Source organism: Miscanthus floridulus, chromosome 4 (genome assembly GCF_019320115.1).
Source record: "Miscanthus floridulus cultivar M001 chromosome 4, ASM1932011v1, whole genome shotgun sequence".
NCBI lineage: Eukaryota > Viridiplantae > Streptophyta > Magnoliopsida > Poales > Poaceae > Miscanthus > Miscanthus floridulus.
This window is the reverse complement of record NC_089583.1, coordinates 63,076,429-63,085,861: the sequence shown is the minus strand read 5'-3', so window position 1 is coordinate 63,085,861 and position 9,433 is coordinate 63,076,429. Positions and strand designations below refer to the sequence as shown.

General features: G+C 39.5%; 1 pseudogene; it reads right to left on the bottom strand.

Moving 5' to 3' along the window:
• Positions 1-418: 418 nt before the first annotated feature.
• On the bottom strand, positions 419-9,042 carry LOC136549739 (uncharacterized; annotated as a pseudogene).
• Positions 9,043-9,433: the final 391 nt, after the last annotated feature.

The following is a 9,433-nucleotide window of genomic DNA, read 5'->3' as shown; positions in this document are numbered from 1 at the left end:
TCATACGCTTCGTTGTCTACCTTTTTACATTAAAAAGTTGTTTGCAATTTTGATATTAAGATGTCCTGCAACAAATCTATGTTCTGCCTAGCAAGAAAAACCAAAACATCTTATAATTTGAAACGAAGAAAGTAATATGAAACTATTGAAAATACTTAGTAGTGACAGACCCAGCCTTGTTTCAGTTAGCACTTAACAGGGAATGTAGTGGCGATATCTTCCCTATTTTTTAAGAACCTGTGGTGCACATGAGATCCCAAGTTTGATGAATTGCCCAAGAGGAGGTAGGATGACATGTGAAAATGGTCGCAAATGGTGATTTTCAGAGTTTTAACACTCCTTCCCATGTGTATGAATGTCATACCAGTAGGGTTGCTCAAAACATGCGATACAGCGCATGTTTTAATAGTAGCACATGTTCTAACAACCTGTTGTGTACATACATGGACGCACATGCAAGATGTATGTTTCTACACGTGCATGCATACATGCTCTACAGCTCACTCTGCCTGCCTTAACTAACTCACTTCGCTTTTCTTTTCTTTTTTTTTTCTTTTTTTTTTTTTGACGAACACTTCGCTTGGTATAGACAACCTTCCCTAAGGGGAAGAATGCCCATCCCTTCCCTCGCTTCACTCAGACAATTGTTAAAGACCGCTCCCTTTCATCAAATACATTTATTCGCAGCCTTGTATACAAGAACAAGAATGGTAACAATTTCAAAAAAAAAACTTATTATCATCAAACTAAGCAAAGCACTCATCACATCTTTCGGAGGCCAGGCGTCAGTACATGGCTCGCATCCATATAATCATACTGGCGACCGTATTCTTTGGTGGTGTCCTCATACAAGTAGTCTACGATCGTTGGTAATTCATGCTGGATGAGGCGGCGACTTGTCCATTTTCTCATAGACGGGGGGCTTCTTACACACGTTAACCGCACCTAGAATAGCAGCCCTCGTTGCTGGTACAATGGTTTTGCAAAGAGTGGCTCGTTAATCAGAATAATTGGAGGCTGAAATCTGATTTTTCCGTTAGGCCCTCTCAGTCTTGGAGACAGATGAAAGTATGGTCTCAGTTGAGCATAAGTTCCGGTAATAACAATCAACCACCTTCAGCAAAAAGCAAAACCATTTCAAATGAACAACATTGAAATTAGTTTATGCATAGGGTCCACAGTTGACAAGCCTTCACCAAAGAAACATACAATTCAAACCCCACTAACGGTACTAACCTTCGTAGACCCACTATATCACTAAAGTTTACCATTAAAAAGTTGGCATGGACGCATGGTGTAGACTAAAATGCAGTGGACATCCAAACATAGTCGATGTAAGTAAAGAAATTTTCTAATACTTCCTCAAAGTCACAAAGCGGCGTTTTGGAGGTGTCTTAAGCCAACAATTCTAATCTTTGATCGCATATTACCTTGTGTTGAGTTCGGATATTTGAAAAATGATACCACTAGATTTTTCTTGAAACAGGGTTTCACAAATATATACTTTTTCCATATTTTATAAATATTTTGTAACAAAAAGTAGTGAAAGTTGTGCCTTGGAGACCATGTCAATATCCAAAAGTCATTTGTGACTAGAGGAGTAAAATCTAGCTAAAAATTGAAAGCTACTGATGACATTTTCCTTTGTCTGCCATACTGTAGTATGTACATATATAGATATTGATTTTTGCAGAACTCTAACTTTTGTTTTCTGAGACATAATATTATTCTAGATATTTTGATGTAAAGTTTGAAACGATTCGCACTGCAAATCTCCCTTCATGATGCCTAAGTCTTAAGCATTAAACATATGCACCATATAAGATGTTAATTGTACACAACTACATAATTAGTGGCACTCAACATTGATTTTTTTCCTGATTTAAAAATCTACAACAATTTACAATAAACCGCTAGGGGCAATTTAAACAGTGCACTGAACTAACAGTTCAACTCATGATGGCAAGGGCACATGGCAGCCTTAAGGAAATGCTTGTCCAGCCGATACCATGATTATATCTAAGGCTTGCCATTGGAATAAAATATAACATTGACTACTTGTAAGGGGCAGAAAATTAAAGCATCTAATAGCAACCGATCATTTATTAGTGGGTGACAACCAGAACCTGGGCATTCTGTTTCCACATATGTACAAGCATCATTAGAACATGAACATATAAAAAAAGAACAAAGGGGACCTCTTCCAGGATGTTGCAGAAGCCACAATCAAGATAGGGTTCAGGAGCATAAGAATGTGATGCTGAGATTCAGTTAATATGTCCAGAATTGCATTTAAAGCACATGCCTCTATATCTACAATAACAAACAAAGAAACAGAAAGTTATCTCGAGTGGATTAATGCTAGCAATTAAAATCCAAAAATTATATACTGCAATAGTAGCATGTTGCAATAATGAGCGTTCAAGACTTCAGGGTATGGTAAAAGATGTAAAGATCAAGGCTACTACAAGAATGAGCTTGGGCAAACACAAGCACACTATGAAGTCTTCATCCTCAACCCTAACTAGCTTAAGATCAACTTAGTATGCTTGTGCTTGTGTACTTGAAATAAGTGTTATTGCTATCCGAGAAAATAGACCTAGTGGAACCCCTCCTGACAAGAGCTTGGCTACATATCTTAGAACCCCTGTTTTTAGTTTCTTGTTATTGAACAATTGAACATTATAAATCGAAAAAAAAATGTTTGGCGTTCAATCCTGTGAAATGTACTACGAAGTCAAACTACTGCACCAGCCAAGTAGCAAACTGCAATCCTTGCAAACAGAAAAATGGCAACAGTGAAACAACTAAAAGGTCGTCTATAGATATCTGAATGCCATTTTCTTTTTATAACTCACACTGCCAGACTACATACAGGGAATAAAAGGAACATGGCTAATCAAGATCCAATGAAGGGCTGGCCTAGTGCAAGCGGTAGAGTCTTACCGCCTGTGACCGGAAGGTCCTGGGTTCGAGTCGCGGTCTCCTCGCATTGCACAGGCGAGGGTAAGGCTTGCCACTAACACCCTTCCCCAGACCCCGCACAGAGCGGGAGCTCTCTGCACTGGGTACGCCCCGGCTAATCAAGATCCAATGCGAAGTGCACTCTGTCTAATTATGACAAGATTCAAACTAAGTACATATCATACTCCTCTGGGCTCGTTTGGATAAACAAATCCCGATGGGCATTGGGCTCCAACTAATTATCCCCTCAATCCCTACCCCCAAATCCCCATGCGGAATAGTTAATCCGAACAAACCTTCAATGGTAGGAAAGTAATACCTCATGAGCATTCTCCCCAGTGAGTGGATACTGCACCATGGTGCTGAAGAAACCTAACCTTCCCTTGCTGTTGTACACCAGAAGCATCAGCAGAGCAATATTTATTCCATTTTTGTAGCTGATCTTAACTTGCTACTCACCTTGGTCCCATAAACAAGACCTGATCCAGGGGAAGGATGAAAACATGCGACATTGACTTCTTCTCCAGCACTAGAAAGAACTCTTACAAACTCCATGTCTGAAACTCGATACACCTATGGTAGTGGAAAACAACAATTATAGTAATACTTAGATTCTCAAACCACTAGGTTGTACTGCAATGTAAATTACAATGAATAAAGTGCATCTATTTTCAACTGTCATAAATAGGTATTGTGAGAGCAGTTTGGTCAGATATTCCATAACAGATTATTAATTCATATACTTATTAGTTAGTAATCAACATGCTTAACACAACTTGCTAGGAACAAAAAGGCTTTGTTGTTGTTGTTGTTAGTTAGTCCCTTTGTTGTTCCAAATTATAGGTCAGTTTAGCTAATCTATTTACATTTACAAGCTCAAATAAATGCAAAACTAATATGATGTTGCAGGTGTTGGTGCATTTTTCTAAACAAAATGTTCAAATTTAGACTTAGGACAAAGCTAAAATGACATATAATTTGGAACTGTAGTAGTTAGTAAACAACATATGGTTTAGAGCAAGTTAACCATATATACCTCCAAGACTGTGTACATCGGAACTCTGGTCTCCCCACTGATGAAAATGGTCCTCAACAGTGAACTATGTTGCTGGCCATATGCCAATAGTATGTGTTCTGATGTGGGTGAAAACTGCGGTGTATGAAAAATATTACAACACAGAAAAAAACGATATTCACTCACGTACATCCAAATTAAATAATCAGAACTGCAGATTTGTATAACATATAAAATCTATCATGCATTGCTCCAACGCTAAATGTATCATTTACAGATTGATTCCTAAGTGAGTCCACACAATTGATATGTAATCACCCAACACGATGTTAATTGCTCTCAAAAGAGAAGGAATAGATGAGAACTCATATTTGTTGCTAAAAAATACATGGGAAACTGGACAAATGTGCAGTTTGCTGCCTATAAAAAACAAATGGTAGATAAGTAAAATAAACAACCTAAAAAATAAATGATAGCAAATTTAAACTGGACAAAAGTGCAGTTTGCCAGTGAGCTGCCTACATTGCTCTAGAAAGGAATACATGGGAACACATATTTGCCTCTTCAAACATGCACACCTCATAAATAAAACAATAACACAACCCAAAAAACAAAGGTTCAAGGAAAATAACCTGGATGGAAGTTAAACAGTGAGCAGCCTTTATTGCTCTAGATGCAAGAACTGTTCCAAATCTATATGGGTGTAACAAAATATTTATTATTGGTCCATTTGCAAACAATAGCTAGATAAAGGTTATCTGATGGAAAAGAACAGCAACAAGCAAACTAACGTTGCGTCTTCAAGAGAATAAACCCGAAGCTCATATATAATTTGGCGAGATGGAAGGGTGTGGCGAGTTGGTGATGTTCCAGCCCCAACAGAATCATAATGTTCATGCAATTGACTTCCATGGTCACCATCTCTGTGTGGCAGCACACATGCAACACAAGCAACCAAAAATCACCCACAGGGGGAAAAATGGGTACCCATTTCGCTGCAGAAAATTTAACAGAAACCTCAAGTAAGTAAATAAATCTCAAACTTCAGCTGCAATAGAAATCTAGCAAAGATGATATAAGTGCTACCCAATATTACCAATGCAGCCAAATGATACAAATTGTAGCTGTTACTGTTTTCTGGCGTAACCAAACATATAGAAGTTGATTGCCAACAACAGTATGTAGCAGTTCAGAATTAGCATGAAAAAGAGTAAAGAATCAGCCTTTTGTGTCTAGTGCATCAAATATGTTATACATTAAGAAGCGACATCAAAAGATCTAGTTAGTGGTGGTGATGCACAGGAACATTTAGGGGAAAAGAAGGAACATTGGGCACCTGCAAAGTACAGCATGAGGAATTGTCAAGAGGCATGCCTCAGGCCCTAATGCGATAAATGGATTCTTCATGTTGTGACGCCATATTCTTAGCTTCACCGTACAAGGTAATTTGGTGCCACCACCAAGCAGAGAGGTAGTTTGTTCTGCCCCAACACTTAATGAGATAGCAGGAGCTTCAGCTTCAGCAGCATGAGTACCCAGAAGAGAACTCCCAATACCAGGTACAGAGGTCATCAGATGATGGCCTGCGGTATCATGTAGCCTTGACCCATCGAAACTGCCAGTAGTGACTGGAACTGATGATGAAGCATCAACCTGCTCAAAATTATGCATGTACGATAGTTCACTAATCAAGTTATCTACCCCAGAACCACCAAGGAGAGGTGTGTCTCTGAAGGAATAATTGCTCAGAAGTGCAGGGGTCATCGTTGAATCTTCAGAATCAAGGTTGTGAACCTGTAAATGGACCTACCCATGAGTTTCATCACAACCATTTAGACTAGGAAAAGTGTGGATGTAGCGGACACAAAAATTGACCTCTGCTGTAAGTAGATATGGTGCACCATGGCGGTGAAACTGCACAGCTCTCAGTGAACGGCGGGTTTTTAGTATGATTGGAGGTTCCAAAGTTTCAAATCGGTTATTACAGTCCCATATAAACAACTGAAAAATGTGTTTATAGTTTGTACATTAGTATATATCATTTTAACAATTAATGGTGAAACAAGTAAATATAGATACTATAGTAAGTTCAACACACAGTTCTCACTTTGTGACCTGATGCAACTGCCAGAAGCTCCCCTGTTGCATGAAATGCAATTGATGCAATTGGCCTATCTGTGAAACAAATGTTAATAAAAATTAAAGCGTGTTACTTTAGAAATACCCATAAATAGGGAAAAAGTTATCTATGGCAATTGGCTTGTCAAGGATGATTACAGAAGGGCAGTACTGCAGTGCAGCGAGATGTTTTAGCATCCCAGAGACGAACTTCACAGTCCAAACTTCCACTAGCAAGAATATCAGAACGCTGAGGATGGAATCTAACCTGCAACAGAAAACCACCTTAATACACAGATACTCAGAATGATAGGTCTGTGACAAATGATACTTTTCAAATTGAGAAACAAATCTCTAGTTTCTCTTTATAATGCTTCCCTGAACTAATAAGTTTGTTGTGAAATGGAAAATATGCAGTGTGTTTTTCAATCTCCAGCAAATGGTGTGTTTTTCAATTTCCAACAAGCAGTGCATTTTTGGAGGAAGACGACAACCTCAAAGGGCCCCTTTGCACATTTTTTATATCTATTGGTCATTGTTTGTCAAAATGTATTGTTTTCCTTAATATATACATCAGATCTGAGACACTTATATCTGTTTTAAAAATATAAATTTAGAAAATATGCAGCATAAAAACATAGATGACAAACTAGTATTGTTTAAACTGTTGATCAATAGAAAATATTACGAACAAATTACTATTTGTGTATCTATTTAGAAGTGGTTTAAGCACATAAGGAAACAAAATACAATAAGAATTACGTCACATACCACCCATGGAGTGCGCTGATGTCCAAACAGTACATTCAAGCATTTCCCAGTTTGGCAATCAATTATTTTGACAGTATGGTCACCACTGGGGATAAAGCGAAGTTAGTCTAAATGTTCTTTGGTATTTATAGATCATAATTCAGCAAGTTAATTAACCTACTGTGTGGATGCAAGTACTCTCCCATCTGGACTAAATGCAGCTGCAATAGTTGCCTTCGAAGAAGGCAGAAGAGGGCAATATTTGGGAATCCACCAGCGCAAGAACTCTGATTCAGCCATGTAAAAAGAGGGTAAAAAGAGGATCAAAAAAGGATGACAAAATCGATTAGAAGTAAAGCAAACAGTTTAAGCCTTTATAAAAACAACTCGTAAATATGCATCTTGATTTGGTAAGAAAAAGGGTCATTTACCAAGAAAGGACATCATGCCGAGCATTGGTGCCCCAAAATTTTAATTCAACAGGACAAGCATCACGTCTTGGAAGCTTGGTCCAAAGATTTTTCGCTTGGTTTTTTGTTCGAGGTGAGAGCTCCCGCTGAGCTAATAGACCAAAAATGTTTCTGGTAATGAGACAGGGGAAATGAGTCACACTCAGCAGATGATTGTTGCCATCAACAGTTAAAAGGAAATTGTTTTGGTAACAGATATAGTTCATTGGTTCTTTTACAAGCAGAACCTCACTCAATTTATCTCCACGGGATAAATCATAGGGCTCAAATCACAATTCGGGATTCTAATGTCCTTGGGGTAATGCAACAGAAGTTTCTATAGATCAAAATACTAGAAAAAGAAATGATATGTTATCATCGGTTTTACTTTTGCCTTGTTCTTGGTATTGATGCTTCATGTCTAGAAACTGATTCTGGAGCTGAAGTGTGCTTCCAGTCTTGTATCCGACATTCTGCCATCTCAGAAATTTAACAAAATCCCACCTAAAATAATTTAACAGACCAAACAAGACACGACCATAAATGTGGTGTTCATTACACTTACCTTAATATAAATTGTAAAAATTGAGAAATTTGCAGAATGATGGGTTTGGGGAAAAAAACATAGAGAAGATACTAGCACAAATGTCCAAAGCCCTGGTTCCTCAGGGCAGCATATGCTAAGATATTCTTAGCACAGCCAATGGTGACAACATACTGATTCCTGATTTGGAACAATTATCTCATATGCTAAATGAGTGTAATAAAGGATGAGTTAGCACAGCAGATTACATCACACTGCAACAAAGAATTGTACACTGGTGATGTAGTTTTGTAGTTTTCATCCATGTCCTGTGAATGATTTGTCTCCATGGTCATGTACCTATGCTTTCATATAGATCGATGCACCCTCTTCCACATACATGATCAAATTCAAGGTTCCTTTGTGATCGTTAGGTAGCTAATATGTCATACGACATATATCAAACATAATGGCCAGCATGCAATTGATTTATTCTATCAGAACACATGCTAACTGCTACGAGAGGAATATCTAAATACAGGAAGTTTTATTCTCCATCATACTTGCAAGCACGACTCTACGGTGAACTCCGTACAGGTGGGAAGGTAAGCTGCTTTCGGCAACACAAAGCAATACAAAATAGGGGTACGCCACACGGGACTCGCAGCAAATTCAACGGAAAAATAGGTGGGCATAAGCTAATCCTGATTTGGGGAATTCGGACTGCAGAAGACTCCGACCACGGATCCGGTCGCAGCAGCAAAGCCCATCTACGAGAAAGAAAACTAGTCCCCAACGCAATCCGCCACCCCCCATACTACTACCCTTCGTCCCTCCCCCAGGACAACCGCCTGACCCCCACCCTTTTCCCCCGAGACGAAACGCGAATTGCCTCCGCAGGAATTCTTCGAGGAAGGGAACGCAAATCGCCACGGTCGGCAACGAACGGCGGCGTGGGATTACCTCCGCTTTGCGACTTGCGAGGACGGCAGGTGCCCAGCGACGGCGGCCCGCGACTCGGCCGCAGCAGGCAGGATGAACGAGCTGGCGTGGGAGGTGGATGGAGGTCCAGCCGCCGCCACCCCCGCCGCCGGCTGACCAAGGAAAAACCCTGACACGCTCGCTCGTAACGGCAGGAGGCAGGCAGCAACGAAACAGCAGGGAAAACCAAATAGAAGAGGGACAGGGCAGGGCAGGCGGGCGAGGAGACGAGGAGAGGAAATGTCTCGGGGCTTGTTTGGAACTGACGAATTGAAAACACATGAAAAGAAAAAAAACACGAATAGGATGGAGATGAGATGATAAAACAGATGATAGAAAAAAACGTAGAAAACATATTTGAATTAGAATTATAGGAATCTTTGGTGGGCAGTAAAGGGCAAAAAAAAACAATAGCAGCAGGAATAGGACGGAGATGAGATGATAAAATAGAGGATAGGAAAAACACATTGGAATATAGAAATTAGAATTATAGGAATCTTTGGCAAAAAAAAAAAACAAAACAATAGCAGCATGTAACTTCACTTGTCGTAGCTGGAATGTGAGTCACTAACACCCTGACAAGCTGCTTTACCCTCCTTTTTCCTGTCTTCTTCACAAGCGCTGCATCGGACC